The sequence below is a fragment of the Strongylocentrotus purpuratus genome, unplaced genomic scaffold (genome assembly GCF_000002235.5).
Source record: "Strongylocentrotus purpuratus isolate Spur 01 unplaced genomic scaffold, Spur_5.0 spur5_scaffold_10, whole genome shotgun sequence".
Classification (NCBI taxonomy): Eukaryota; Metazoa; Echinodermata; class Echinoidea; order Camarodonta; family Strongylocentrotidae; genus Strongylocentrotus; species Strongylocentrotus purpuratus.
Genome location: NW_022145595.1, coordinates 26,499,970 through 26,516,597, shown reverse-complemented (window position 1 = coordinate 26,516,597; position 16,628 = coordinate 26,499,970). Strand labels below are relative to the sequence as shown.

Sequence of the window (16,628 nt, the reverse complement as noted above, 5' to 3'; positions counted from 1 at the left end):
GAGCTAGACTATATATCACTTGTGGAAATCTATATATAACACCACCCCCATCACAGTGGGTTCACTGTGCACATAGTGCACATAATCTAATAATGGTGTTTTATGTGTCTTTTGTTGAAGAAAGAAAGTCTCATGTGAGGTGGAAATGGGCGCTGGAGGAGGATTGCTATATTTAGGATAGCCGGAGGAAATATGCGGTTGTCCCCTAGACAGAGGAGGATGCATGCAGAGCTCAGCTAGGAGAGAGGGAGAGAGAGGGAGAGAGAGGGAGGCACACCCTCGAGATGACAGTCATCATATATACACAAAGAGAGAATGGGTGGCTCAGCCATCTATCTATCTATCCCTCAGCCCCCCCCTCCCACCCTACTTTTATTCACATTCTATTTACAAACAGTTCTTTTCTTCTATAGTTATCTTAATTTGAGATTAACAGACAAATATGATTGTAAAGGTGAAACCTCTTGTCCACCTATGAAATGTTCTGAGGACTTTATTTGTATCAGCATATGATGTAGGTATAAGTATGCTTTTGCTTTTGAGGTAACTCCATTTATTTTTAATCCCATATGTCCTTTGGGCTTCATAGAGTGACTATGTTGGTAACAGGCTTACAGCAGACTAGACTACCCCCATATGCCCCTATTTAGTTGTAGGGTCAAATGAAGGGGCTCCCCTCCAAGGGGAAGCCCCCTTCATCTTTGGGCCCCTTAATCCCTCTATGGCTGTTACCTATCAGTGAATCACTTGTTTTTATGAGGAGTATCATTCACAGGTCACTCCAGGGCTCCCCTGTCCTATATTCTCAAATTTAAATCTGACGATTTACTCATAAACTTCACCATGTCTAGATGTCATTTATTTGTAACTTCATAAAAAAATCAGCACAGGTTGCGATCAATTTCATGTTGAGACTTTAAATCTTATTTATCAATTTACTATGGGAGATACAAAAATTCTTGGGAAGTCTTGATGACACATTCTACTAGACTTATTTGATTTACTTCTAAAACTTGGAAAAATGGAAGTGTAGATTGATGACAAATGGGAGAAATGTGTAAAAGTAGATACATATATGAAGAAATGAATAGCAACAGGTGAATCATATACTTTGAGATGGAAAGATGAATACATAAAGAAAGTAGAGTCAGAAGGAAATAGATTATTAAGCATTCAGTGACAGCCAGAAAGACAAAGAAAAAACAGAAAAGATAGAAAGAAATTAAGAGAGAAACACATGACAGAAGACAGACAATAGAGGAAGAGGAAGAAAGAGAGAGAGAGAGAGAGAGAGAGAGAGACGGACAGAAGACAGACAATAGGTAGCGGGAGATGGAGGGAGGGAGGGGGGAGAGAGAGAGAGAGAGAGAGAGAAAGAGAGATAAACAAATACAATAAAGAATGAAATAAGGAAAGAAATAATGAAAGAAACAAACAAAATATGATGGAAGAAAGGAAAGAAAAAGAAAGGCAGAAAAAGGAAGGGAGGGGTATTTAAAGATAATAGATGGGTGGAGGATGAAATAAGTACTAAACCCACTAGTCACAGATCATTATATTACCAAGTTCAAACTATTTCCTTGGCAGTGCAATGGCACAGTCATCTATGCTATTTTGCATCGCATCACAAACAGGTTAAATAAATACTGTGAAAGGATGGATCATATCTGCACATCCTTACTTGGGAAGAAATCGAAAAAAGAGTGATTCATTGCCAAAACCACCCTGAGGTATCGGAAAAAGGGTCTTCCCATTCCCTGGTCCCATAATGATTGGATCTCCTGTAATCTGAGCTATACACAGAATTGTGATTTCAAGCCTCAATCTTCATCAACTTGTACACCTGAAGAGGGGATTGAGTAAGGGAGAGAAAGGAAGGTATAGTGGCTAAGGGTAAGAAAGAGAATAGTAATTTGAACTTAATAATAGACTATACACAGGAGAAAGAAATAATGAGTATGGGGAGAAGGTGGAAATGTATTTTCAGACAGAGGAAACTAGCTATGCACCAGATGAGGAATGAATTTAGATGAAGAAGTATGTCTTATATAACAAGAATGATACAAATATTGGAACCAGCATTTTGGAAAATGCCCCTAGTCTAAATTAAAAGTCTAGGCTAGCCTCAAAGATACTTTCAGCAGTTTGCACATGATATTCCTCTCAATCCGGGTTAAATCCTGTCTAATTTTGAAGTGCTTTAAACTCCTCACAGCCCTGATCTTGTTATAAACGCATTCAGACAATGTGTGCACCTTCTCCACTCCCTGTGGAGTGTATGGTCATCATGATGGCATATGGTGCAATAAAGACAGCTGAGAGGTGAGGAGACAATAGTTAGGTCCACATGACAGTCAGTTAACTTTACCTTTAGGTCGGGTTTTAAACTTTGAAGTCATCTTGTATAGGGACCGCTCAGATTTACTTGTGGTTACAAAACTTAAATTTAGTTCCAAGTTACAAACTATGAGTGATCTTAAAGGTAATACAAAGTTTTGGTATGGGGTCATGAATTTGCTTCAAATGAATATATTGGAAGCATATCCTACAATATTCAGTGATCGTTGTCGAGGTTGAAATTGAGTTTTAAGTTATGGAACTGTAAATAATAAACTCTTTATGTTGTATAGCTCCCTTTTAAGGTCAACATATTAATTTAGCCATAAAACAATGTTTTTTGACTAAAATCAACCGATTGGCTATTTCCGTTTGGAAATTTTATACCACATCTACGTATTCTGAGATTTTCATGGTACAACAACAGTATGGCTGTAAGCGCTATTTGAAATTTATCAAAATATACCGGGAGCACCGGTAAATTTTGATATTCAATTTTACTCGAAAGCGGAAGTGTTTTAGGGGCTGAATTTTCTAGTGCTTATAATACATCCACAGGGGCATCCAAATATATCAGAATTGTAAAGAATTACTATCCAACCAATTTTCTAAATTTACCAAAACTTTGTATTACCTTTAAGGTTAGCGCGATAACTACTACAGCAAGGGATGATCACTTGATGTTATGTGCAATTTGGATGCAATTAACTTTGAAGTTTTGCTAGCTTGTTGTTAAAGTGAATACTTTCCCAGCTTGTAGTTTTGAAACCATGAATACTCCTTTCAGTTCCATGTGAACTTTCATCATATTTAGTCGATCGTTGTTCTATGTGGTCTTACAAACTTAAAGTTTAAAACTGCAACACACGTCCTTGTGAACATACCTTATATATATATATATTATAAGTATACCTTACAACGTACCTGCTAGTCAAGCTTCTGTCCGTTTTTTATTTTTTTATTCTTCTATCGTACGAATCGATACCACATACAGCGAGGTGTCTCCAATCTTTGCCCGATCCCCTAAAGTAACGTTGAAGAGACCAGAATGAGGGGAATGGTTAGGTCTACTGTCAACGTTGAGGGTGTGTTATCTTATCAGCTGATTGGGCCCGCGACAAGGAAACGATACAGAGGCTGGACTACATACCTGCCTGGGTGATCCCGGTGTAAATCTAGGGCAGGTTAGCCACAGGCAAGGGAAGGGTGTACATCCCTTCTCACCCCTCCTTCTTTCTAAAGGCTCCTTAGGGAGCGCATCTAGAGATAACAATGCTATCCAATGGCCTTGAACTAGCTCTTCAACTGATCAATAGTGATAATCAGTTGAGAGAGATTACCCCCCATTCACAACTGTAAAATTTATGGTAGAACTATATGAAAAACACATATGTACAGTCACAGTGTAATAGTGATTGTCTTCTTCTTGCCTGAATGAAATTTTAAGAAACCTTGTACAGCGAAACATTTTAGTGCCAATTTCGAACCAAAAAAACTCAATAAAAGAAGGGTTCATCACTTTGGTGGACATTGTTTTAAAAAGAAAAAGAGAAGCAATTTGATAGGGCTTATAATAAGAGTGCGCTGATGATGACAGGCAAGCTGTAATTTTACACATGTGAGCAATGCTATGACATATCACACTGGCACTATATGGAGCATCTAATGATCAATATATGGACATGTTATTCCTTTCTACAATTTTAAAATCCTATGTATTTCGCCCCTTTATCTATTCAATGATTCTGTAAAACTGTTAAAATGAATTTCTTATAAATTGCTCCTAGCTTATGTGAATGCCATGCAAGGGGGCATCCTGAGAGGGGTAATGATTCACCGACCCTCTGGAGCCGTCACCCTCCTCTATCCTCCTTCCTTTAGGCTCTGGTCTGTGTTAAGCAAACATCAGGTGAGATGACAATGGTGAATGAATGGCCTTGACTTGCTCACCTTGTCATAGAGTCAACAAAGAGCGATGACGAGACATTTCAACATCTTCTACATGTATACCGCTAGGACTACAAACAATTCTTCAGAACAAACTTTCAAAATTTAAATTTTGGGTCTGAAATCTTTGTTTTGCTGTCAAATTTGGCTCTATATAGAGTGTAATTACACCACAAGTGATATGAAGACATAGACAATCATGAGAATCATATGTCATGATTTGGCAACAACTGGGTTTACATGGTGGAGGAAATGCGAGGAAGCAGATCGAGGGACAGGTTGGGCGAGGATCTTGGAGAAGACTGTCCATCTCTGTCACATTCTTTCTGTTTCCCTTGCTGTTTGGGGTATTCCATTGGTGGATGCACTCCCGACATGCGCCCTCATGCCAGTTCCTTCCTTCCCTGCCCTCTCCCCTCTCTGTAGGTTGCAACCCATTGTCATTTTCCTATACCTTTTTGAGAATGATTATCAAAGACACACGGCTACATAACTACAAGCGATAAACCTAATTCAGAGTCTCTTACTTGCTGGCAGGAGCATTAGCAGTAGGTACAACTAGATGACAGTGAAGTCACAGGTGTTCCACGACAGGTCTCTTCCCCCTTTGGTGCCTTTTCATCTGTCCTCTCTCTGCTAACAGGAGTCCTACTAATGGTGCAACCTTGAACACTCTATGAGTATGATGACCTAAATTAAATAGAAATTAAGAGACAATCTTTGGCTAGGTTCGCAATGCATCGTTGTACTTTAAACTCTAAGCTCATGAAACCTCAAGCAATTGTTAACTATAAGGTGGCAAAACCTCAAAATTGGTTGCGTCCTCACTGGCACAAACATTAGAGTAAGATAACTTGGTCATAGTTTTCATGCTAACCTTAGGATTGTTTACAGTATAAACTTCAAGTTTCTGAAACCATGAGTGAGTCCATACAATGCTAAACTACCTAGCCTAGGAGTTTAAAACCATGAGCTATATACTTAAACTGTCATAGCAACCTAGCTAGAGTCCGGCCATAAGGTTTCTGACAGGTTGAATGATAGACCTGCTGGAGTGGGACATAACCTGCTCATGACAAACTCTAGAGGGGGTTCCTAACCTTCAGAAGTCTGTTACTACATGTATCAAGATCATTTGTAAAAGAGGGAAAAAACAGGGGAAAATATCCATTCCAACCCAATGATAGTCTCAGACCAAGGAGTGCTAAGGCTTTAGAATTACTGACTTTTTGAAACAGTGCAAGGAGTTATTGATCGATGAGATATTAAAGTGGCAGGAATTGAAAGTGCACAAACGGGAAACCGATCAGATATTCAACTCAAATCAACATATATGCTATTAAACTAAAGATAGAGTACCGGTAAAGGGATTGCGAACCAGGGCCTTGTTGCACAAAACTTACCATTGATGGTAACTTTGCCATCACATCAATGGTAACTACCATGGAAACCTTGATTTCATTGTCTGTAGAGTGGTGTTGCCATGGTAGCTAATATTAATTGCAAAATAACAATCAATGGTAAGTTTTATGTAACAGGGACTCAACAAGACCTATCAAAGAAACCTTCAGTTTTTATCCTTGACTCTTCGATCCTTGGTCTCTCCTGCATCACTTTCTTAGGCAGTATACATGTAATCCACAATCTATCTTGAATTATTATATGACCAAACCTAGCTATGCCAAAAATGTTTTTCTAGTCATTTTTTTTGTCCTGTTAGCATGACAGGAGTATTGCGAGAAAACAAGTATGGTATAATCTTGTATGTAAGGGACCAGCAGACCTACAGAAAGACTTTAACTTGAGGATTAGTGCCAAAAAGCACACCAACTTCATTTTAAACCTGGGATATCCCCATTACGAGACTAACTGCTCTCGCACTGAGCCATCCCACACCGTACGATCCCCCCTCAAATAAAAAGCTGCATATCGACTGTAAAGAATCATCTGAGGAGCCAAAAGAGTGTTTATCTTTCATATCCTCACTCTCAACATCTCTTTGCTTGTCACATGAAGAAGATCATTGACTAAAACAATATAATATCATCTTGCATACATGCAGGTAGACCTCATCAGATTTCAGCATGATGATTGGTGGGAGTCTGTCTATCAAGCGAGGGCTTGGCAACTCAGCGCAATAAAATACTAACTCTCATTCTAGTAAAATGAGTTATATTCATAAAAGCTATCCCTATCAACTACCCTACAACCTGCAAATGTGTCATGTAGTAAACAAAATTTCACATGTGAAAAACTTGCACCATCTTTATGACACAAAAACTGCTGTCATGAACATTGTGCACAAGTTTGACATTTCAGAAGTTCCTCGCTGTAAATAGTTTCAATGCTCAAATATTAAATAGTTCAAATTTGTCAATATACAATCCTCTAGTGCCATATGTAATGTGGTAATAACTTTTAACTGTTTCATCACAGAATTACCTATTGGTGAGTTAGTACTTTATTGCACCAACCCTTTTGAAGATGACAGGTGTAGAGAGTATCACTGTCAGAACGCTGTCATCCCAATCTTAATCCTTTCTCTCTGGGTATGTAACTTGAAGTCTATGCCATATAAGGTGAGGAGACAAGAGAACAGACAAGAGGTTTGAGAATATTCTTTAACCCTTTATATCTCTCACCCTAATCTTATTTTTCTTCTTCACCCTTCCACCTGTTATGCCCTACTCCACTGTCATCTAAAGCCTCCTACACTCCCAAACTTCTCTTCATTAACAACGTTTGCACTGAACTATTTTACTTTTTTAATTGTAGCCCTTCTCTTTATTCTTGTTTTTAACTTCTCCCTCATTAAAAAAACTATTCCTTCTTTCTTTCATTCACTATATCTTTTGTCTTTCCAGCAAATATTCCTCTCTCCCCAACCTCCTTCCCTTTCTCCCTTTTTCGAAACGTCACTTTTTCTTGAACATGAAGGCCTATAACAGGGTCTGCTTCTACTATGGACCCTACCACAAATCTAAAAGGATATTTTTGGACCTATAACATTCTGACCATTAATCAAAATTTTAAAAATAAAAATTTCCAAGAAACCATATGGTAGATAAAGGCGACATATGGGGTTATGGAAGAAAAGATGGATTAGAAGGTACAAAATGATAAACTCAACATGTAAATCATCTGTCAAGTTTGTGCAAGTAAATGAACTCAGACCTCCAACATTGTGTGAGTATCCTGAAGTCACCTTTACATTAGAAAATGCAGAGTGCACAAAAGGGTCTGATACAATGTCATCTCAGCATTTTGTGAAAAAAGTATGTAAGGAACTTTAAGGCCTCATTGTTTAATTTGTCCAATGTCAAATTTCCCCCTCCTTCTTCACTTCCTCTCTAATGTCCTTCTTCTTCTTTGCTTCATGCTAACATTCATCCTCCCATGCATAAGCAGAGGGGTATGTACTTCAGAACCTTCAAAATGTTTATATGTTTGGTAAGATGGTATGGTATGGTATGGTATATTTTATTTATTCACGGTTAAAAACAAAATTACAATTGTGCCCGCATTCAGCAAAAGCTGTTTTTCAGCGAGGCCGTGATTACATATAATTAGAACAGAATATAAAACAATGAAAATACAATTTACAAACAAATATGCAAGTTTTAATAAGTGAACATATTTACAGAAATTTAAGTACAAATTAGAATCATAGTGACAAAGTGAGGTGAGGTGAAGGCATCACCTGTAGTGCACAGGTACAATGGGCCCATGAACTTAGATCCAACGGTGTCCCAGGTAAAGGTAGGAAGACTGATCTCTTCAAACTATGAAACATGACAGAACTAGAGACAACATAGGCAAGAGAGAAGTGATTTAGGGTGCCATAGAGCATATCAAGTTTCTACCAGGGGAACTTAACCTTATTGTTGAGTTGCATGGCTTAGTTTTAGAGAAAATACAAGTTTGTGACGAGTCCTGAATCTGTCATGTTATCAGGGTCATGGAGTTTGATATCTAGGATTGAACCTTGAGAAGAGCCAAGGGAAAGAACTGTTCATGTACATGATGGAGGTGAGAAGGGTGAATTGATGAACAGACATGTAGATGCACAAGCTCATTGTCAAGTAGAAAGGAGGGAGGCAGACGGATTGATAGAGAGGAAGACCCACTACGTGTACATGATGTAGCTGAAAGAGGATGAATGAATAGACAAAATACCAGGTAGACGTAGATGGAGTAGACTATTACAGTCATGAGTAGGAAGAGTGAAAAATAGAGATATAGAGAAATAGTGATGATTAAAAAGAGAGAGAGATAGACAAACATACTGACTGAAATGACTGATACATAAATATAGGTGAGGATATATAATTAAGAAAATCAACAAACAAGAGAAAGAGGGACAGAGAGAAGGAGAGAGAGGGGGAGAGGTACAGAGAGAGAGAGAGAGAGAGAGAAAGAGAGAGAGAGAGAGAGAGAGGGGGGAGGGGGACAGAGAGAAGAGAGAGGGACAAAGAGAGAGGGGGAGACAGAGAGAGTGAGAATCAGAGAGAAAGAGAGAGAAAGAGAGAAAAGGAGAACATGAAAATTAAGATACACATAGATGGTCTGATGACAAGGAAAGAGAATAGAAAGACACAAAGACATCAGTCAACTGACTGAAAATACAAAGCTTTAATGCTCTTGTACAGAGAATGCCATTAAAGTTTCAGTAATGATTAAAAAGGGAGAGATAAATGTATAAACATACTGACTGAATGACTGATACATAAAGAAAGGTGAGGATATATCAAGCAAAGCAACAAACACTGGGAAAGAGACAGAGAGAAGAAGAGAGAGAGAGAGAGAGAGAGAGAGAGAGAGAAAGAGAACACGCAAATTAAGATACACACAGATGGTCTGATGATGAGGAAAGAGAATAGAAAGACACAAAGACATCAGTTAACTGATGGAAAATACAAAGCTTTAATTCACTTGTACAGAGAATGCCATAAAAGTTTCAGCAGTCCAGCCTTATTCACTCGCCTTCACTAGCTGAAAGGGAATTCCCCTGATTACATTTCAGGGAGTTCCCCTATTAGCTAACAATCCTTCAGCCTGTTATCTCATTGGCTTAATGGCTTAATGGAATCCAATTACAATATAACTGGACCTGATCAGCTGCTGAGTGTAAACAAGGTATGTCTGGATCAGGATGTTCCATTATATCATTGTCTGGACTGTCAATGGGCCTTGTTATCCATTATCACTGACCAGGCTTGGACAACAAAGGACAGTTAGCCTTTGACAATGACAGAATGAACAATTAGATACGGAGAATGACTGAAAGGAGCAGAGTAAAAATGAGCTGAGGAGATAAAGAGAGGCAGATTGTGGGATGACGATGATGCAAAAGTAAAGGACTGTGTGAATAGAAATTTTACATGAAATAGAAGAGAAAACAAATGAATAAGCCAACGAAAAAGAAAATGACAAGCAGGCAGTAATGGAAGAAGAACCAAGAGAAAAGAAAAACAAACAGGAAGAAAAAAAGTGCAGCAACAAAGTAATAAAGATCTAAATGAACATGGAAAGGTTGAAACATGAACAATAATATGGCCATTTGGAATAAAATCCAAAAGAGTTCTAGTATTTTTATCCTTAAACATAAAGATAGGAAACTTTCAAAACTTAAGAAGTTAAGAAATGTACTTTAATTCAGATAATGTGAGGCGATTGATTGATAAAGCTATAGCTGAAGACAGCTTAACTTGCAGACATGCATATCAGAACAAACAATGAGCATCAAAGAAAGCCACTACATGAGATGAAGAAGCTATGTCCAAGTCTCAGTCAGAGATTGATTAGCTCCCTTCAAGGAATGGAGCAGAGAATAAAGACGGTTTAAACCTCCAACGATGAGAATGTATTAGTCATCCCCCTCTCTAGTGACGCTATGCCAGTGTCATATGCTCGTTGTCATTCCTCTGTCAAGGCTAATTTCCTCTGTGGCTGCCCCACAACTGGCGTAGCCTGGGTCAGCCCATGTTGCTCCGATCTTACCAGGGGGATGTTTCACAAAGATCATAAGTTGAACTTAACGCTAAGTTGGACTTCAAATTATGGAGAGCCATTTGTAGCCTTAAAAAAATATATATTCAAAATCAAAATTTCAAGTATTTTAGACTTTTCATCAATTCCACATCAAGAACATGAAATCTTCTTGATAATAGAAAATATGAATGATTTGAACCAACATTTTGTATGCCTTTCAAAATAACTTTGACAAAATATTTTCAAAGATGCTAACGGCTCTCCATGATTGTTAAGTCCCACTTAGAGATAAGTTAAACTTTGGATCTTTGTGAAACACCCCCCTGGCATAGAGCAGGAGACGTCCAATATGAAGGCTCCACGAAAGCCATTAGCCACGGACATGACTGAAATGATTACAGACAATTAGCCGACACAAACTTGACTCTTGTTGACCTCGACGTTAAATGACAATCACAGACGATTTACAAGTATCCCTTGATGTCTATTAAGTGTGAGAACTGCTATCTTTGGAAATGAACTTCCTCTTTCTCAAAACAAAAAAAGATAACGCAGGATAGTTGACATTAACAGACTGATAGTAAAAAATGAATACGGGTTGCATATCTTTGCCACTGATGAGAATGAAATAAAATTGAATGATTAAAGTCGGTATCAACCAGCACTTCCGTGACCTTCTGTTAATTTTAACCCGTATTCGCTTGTCGAAAACCACAAGTCCAAAAAAGGCATAGCAAAAAAGAAAATTTACACTTGTGCTACATAGGGAGTTGTGATTTATATTCAGTACTGGTAAAGCATTGGGCATTGATTCTACATGATTCCAATAAGGTACTCCTTCCTTATTACTGGGGATTAAACCCTGGGAAACATGAGTTTGAAGTGAAAAAATGAAATCTCCCGGAATAATGGGGCAATTAGGAAGGAAGTAAAAATGATTTGAAGGATTAGATGACAAATTCATCTGTTCGGCGCCAGAAGGGCATTAACTCATATACTTCAGCACTGAGTTAAAGGGATCGTTTAACAATGTTAAATCTGAGATACACGGGCCTACGGTGTTATCAGTGTCTGTGACATGGTGTAATATTGAAGCCCTAAAAAAATTGCGCTTCAAAATGATCAAGAAGTGCCTCAAAAAAGTAAAAATCTTTGAGTGACCGGTTTTACCACACTCGTTTTCCCCAATAGACTGTAGTGTTATATAACCGTCAGGCGAATGGTTTTCAAAATTTGTAATTCCAATCATAATCAGACAGGCGATCGGCTTGTAAAAGTCATGGGGTTCCTGACTGACCCAAAGGTTTATAATTATCATTGCATCATGAGCTAAATCCTGAATTTTGTTTCAGAATCTGAGACAAAGTTACCGGATCCCTTTAACACCTGTCTTGCTCTGAACGGACAATGTGAATATTATGAGTCAATATACAACAGAGAGAAGGTCGGTACCTCAAACACCAGGTACCGGTGGTTATCTGTTTTAGATGATTACATAATAAGTGTCTAGTCTAGATGACCAAAAGATAATAGATGATTCCGGAAACCTCCCTTGTCCTGGACATATCAATTAATTAATTAATTGATATTGTCCGGCGCTGGAGGCAAGAAGGGTGTTAGCTTACATACGTTAACAAAGAGTTAATGCCCTTCTGGCTCTGTAGGGATGATATACACGTAATGTACAGCCGGTTGGAGGGATATCATTAATAACATCCAGATCATTCATCATCCCTTTTTATGACTAACGTCTCAATAAAATTCAAACTAGAGTACACTTCAAAGTAATGAGAACTGGATGCAATACACATCAGTTAACAACTCAATTATACAATTAAAGGTAAAGACCAGTTTTGGTCATGCGATTGCATTGTGAAAGAAACGTTGTGGAATCGATCAAAATAAATAAATAAATAAATAAAATAAAAATCTAGCATCTAGCATCTGCAAGGTTCTGGAATCATCAAAATGATAAGAAATGTGGCCCATTCTTCGTAAAGTTACAAGCACTATACACAGAAAGATGTATATGGGACTACCCTATATCTCTCACAGACCATGAGAGAAACAAATTTACCAAATATATGAATTAGTAGGCGGTTTCCCGGCAAATTTGTTATCATCATGTATTAGTCAAAACATATTCTTTCACATGATTGGTAATGAGAGCTTCCATATCATTTTTTGAAATTGGGGCGTTTCCAATACTGGTCTTTACCTTTAAAGGTGGACTTGTTGAATTAATTAGGCATTTGTTGAATATTTAAGATGTAAGCTTTAGTAATCTCAAGAAACATGAATATGGACAAATCAATTTTTCACATACCCAGTACTTGAAAAAATTAAAAAACTTGGTAAGGGTATGAAATATTTAACTGTTAACTGAACTTGTATATTAACTCAACTGATTTAATACAAACTCAACCTTCTTAAGTTGACCACTGATGTGAAACATCTGTGAAATAATGTTTATACAATGCTTCCGTTACTTTCTAATTGTTTTTGTGACACAGATCTTTCTAGATGCTTCAGAAACTATCATACATGGAAGGATCGAGGCAGGTCTTGGCATTGATTCCAACTCCATACATGCTAGGCGACCAACTCTCACAGGAGTAGAAAAAAGAATGAACCGAAAAAACCTCTGGGGTACAATATTGTTGCATTCCACCCCATCATTAGCATGACTGTTCCACTTTAAATATCATATATCGGTAGATATAAACAAGGGCCCCATAACACTGTACTATCAAACATGGTAAAAGATAAATGGAAAGAGAAAATGTTTTGTAAAAGTAGCCGAAGGTGAATAAGCAAAGCTGTGTAATCATAAACCATCCTTTCCAGAGAAAGGAATGCAGGAATGTTGTCAATGGCAACCCAAATCAACAATTTTCAATCTTAGACCCTAGGAAAAGAACTTGCATGATGCTATCAAATCACGCAGAGTTGGTGAAAAATGATAATTGTTTTTCATTGTTCTGGGAGGTAAAATGATCCATTCTTCCAAAGTCAAATGGAGATGAATATCCCAAAAGAGGAGATCTTTCATTTTGGTTTCTAGGAACTGTCAACTTAGATCCCTATCTCTTAGATTGCATCCAAAATCAAATCAACTTTCAATTTGAATGACAGAATCATTCATACTAGGAATGCTTTCACACAAAAGAATCAGTGACAGCAATTTCATTCATAGAAATGTTCATATTGTATTCAAATTCACTCTCAGCACTATAATTTCATGGGACAATACCATTTCAAGTTATAATATCCAGGCATTAGAAACCAAATGGTTCAGATTCTCCTTATTCATTTAAACCTGACCCTGGGTCGAAGGTCACGTTAAACAAAGGAAAACTGAGACCTCAGACTAACTAGTTAAAGGTATAGACTAGTATATTACCAATCATGTGAAAGAATATGTTTTGACTAATACGTAATAATACAAATTTTGCTGGGAAATGTATATTTGGTAAATTATTATATCTATCTGGACCGGATAGATATCGCGCACATGTCGCGTAGTCCCATATACATCTTTCTGTGTACATTGCTTATAACTGTTGTGGTCATGCAATTGCATTGTGAAAGAAACGTTGTGGAATTGATCAGAAAAGGTTGATCATCTAGCATATAAGTATTGGTGTGTACTGCAATACCAAGACTGGGCCAAATTTCTTATCATTTTGATGATTCCAGAGCCTTGCAGTACATACCAATACTTATATGCTAGATGATCAACCTTTTCTGATCGATTCCACAACGTTTCTTTCACAATGCAATTGCATGACCACAACTGGTCTTTACCTTTAAACTTTATTTAAAACAAAGGCTTAAGACAAGTGATGGCTTTAAATTGTAGCAGAATATGGATCGATGTGTTCATATTCCACTACAAGACATCAACCTCAGAAATATGGCACAACATATATATGTGCTGATTCCTCACGTGATGAGAAGCTCCGTCTGAGCAAGGTAGAAGTGAAGTATAGAGCAGGATTGTAGAGGAAATAACACTCGCTCGTCAACCTCTGCATACCAGGCACAGCAGTCAGTCAGGCTGGTACCAGGCCTATTTCTTGAAAGTGGAACCGATTGTAATCTAATTCAAAAGTGGATTATACTCTCCTTACCAATGACGTATCTGGAAACTATTCATATATTATGATGATGCGTAGCTTGATTTTGATATATGCTGTACATACATACATAGATTCTACATCGACAATGAAAATTTACAAATAGACCATTTTAGAAATATCGATACTCAGAGCAGTTGCTTTTGTACTGCTTCAGGAATGTGAACAAACAAAACTAAATCGCTGCTATAAAGTCTGTTGTACATAATTAAAACATTCAAACCATTACAAACAGAATGAATTTGACATAACGATACCGGTAATCAGATTTGTAGCAAATTAGTAAGTTTTATAATCGCAGTAATTTAAATTACAATGATCAACTATGTAGTGATTGATGACCATATCGTCTGCTCACAGCAAGGTAAAAGGGTGTTAACTTGTATCATTAAATTCAAATTAAAAAACATAGGGTGCCTTTCTGGCTCTTAACAGATGGAAAGTACTTAATACATGAGAGATTAAAGACAAGCTTGGGTCCTAGTAATGATAGAAACAAAATTCTCACAGAATGCAACCAAAACTTACACTGAATGTTCAAGATTACAAATAAATTACATAGAATATGTATAGGGGCTGAGTAATGAGCATAGAAACTAAGGAAATCAAGGTACCGTAAGTATATAGGCCCGACACCACGTGCTTAATACAGGTCACTATGTGCAAAAGAGAGTGGTGGTTTCCATTGAAGATGATTTCCAGCAAATTTTTGTGCGTGTGTTTTTATTTTAATGGTATCAAACAATCAATCTACTGCAGGATAAAAAATCCAGAATGAAATGAAGCCATGTTCTCTTACATAAGATGCCCATACCAGAGCTCAAGGTTAGCTTTAACTTACCATACATTCTACGAGAATCATCAATGTCCTACAACATAAAAAGGAACAAAATCTTACCAAGGCAGTTAGAATACTCTTCTCCCAGCTCCGAGTTAGTCCATTATTTTTTATTAATTTGTGATCGAAAGCAAGTCATGAACATCCACTTATATCCTGAATAAAGGCTTTCTGAAGGAGGATCTTCATAAGAAACAATGAACTTGAACTCCACGACCCTCAAAACAATGACAACAACTTCCTGAAATATTCTGAAATGTCCTCAAATCATGATTCGATACATCCTCGGACGATAGCGATCCATCGCTACTGACTGTCGGTCGGTCGGTTGGTTGGTAAGGAGCTAAAACATGATCATCGTTTATTACTTCTTTGGGAAGTGCGCTGGAAGGAAGTGTTAATCCGCTGACAACCCGGAGTCTGACGATAACGCACTAATGATTTACGACTGCTCAAGAGCTGTTGATTGAAGACATGATTACATTAATTAAAGAAAAGTTTGCAAGCAATCTATAATTTCCTTGCACCTGAAAATTGTGCCTTTGGTTTTAAGAGTATTAGTTATAGTCAAGCTCATGTGATTGATATGGGAAGATTAATGTAATTAAGTACCTTTTATGGAGAAACACATTAAATTCCATAATGAGAAATCTAAACCACAGTATTCAGAGTTTCGTTGACATACAGGAAAACCAGTATCATGAACCTATTTCCTCATGCAAACAGTTTCTGTTTCTTGCAATATTGGAGTACAATTCAGAGTGATTGAAATATACAATCAAAAAGATATCATTGTGCCATATGGCATGAGAGAACACTTTCTGCTTTCAAAAACTAATATAATTTTCTTCGCTGTTCAGCCGTTTATGTACCAGTATACATTTTCACTATGTTTTCAATATATTCATGAAAATATATCAGTAAATTATTTACTTTTTTATATACTACCATGTTTGTTAAATTTATAACACTTATTATATAGTCCACACACCAAAAATATATTTCTGAGTGAGAAAACTATATATATGTGCTCCTACTATTGTTCATCATGCCCATTTAATGACTGAATCCTGGTTCCTATACAATGATTAATGTGTGGTTTAATTGCGGTTATGAGATACCGTGTGAAATTGGCACCTATGTGCTGAAATGATACACAATGCACGATGAAAAACCAGAAACATGCTATAGCCAATGATGGAAATCTGTGCATTGGGATCGATTGACAACAAACTCCTATTATTATCATTGGGAGATTGGCCTACAGGTTCAACCAAAGACATCAGTCTAAACAATAGTGCTGTAACATCACGGATATCTCCAATTCCGTTTAACCGCCTGTCAAAACCGGACGGTTTTCGGTTAAACGATTTATT

At 37.3% G+C, this 16,628-nt stretch overlaps 1 protein-coding gene across 9 annotated transcripts in view; it reads right to left on the bottom strand.

Moving 5' to 3' along the window:
* The window catches only part of LOC756397 (zinc finger CCCH domain-containing protein 13), a 99,319-nt gene that overhangs the window by 51,132 nt on the left and 31,559 nt on the right, over positions 1-16,628 (bottom strand). For all 9 annotated transcript variants that reach the window (XM_030979915.1, XM_030979913.1, XM_030979916.1 and 6 more), the window contains exon 4: positions 4,812-4,974. The gene's annotated coding sequence lies outside the window, so the exon portion shown is untranslated. The remainder of the gene's footprint in view (positions 1-4,811; positions 4,975-16,628) is intronic.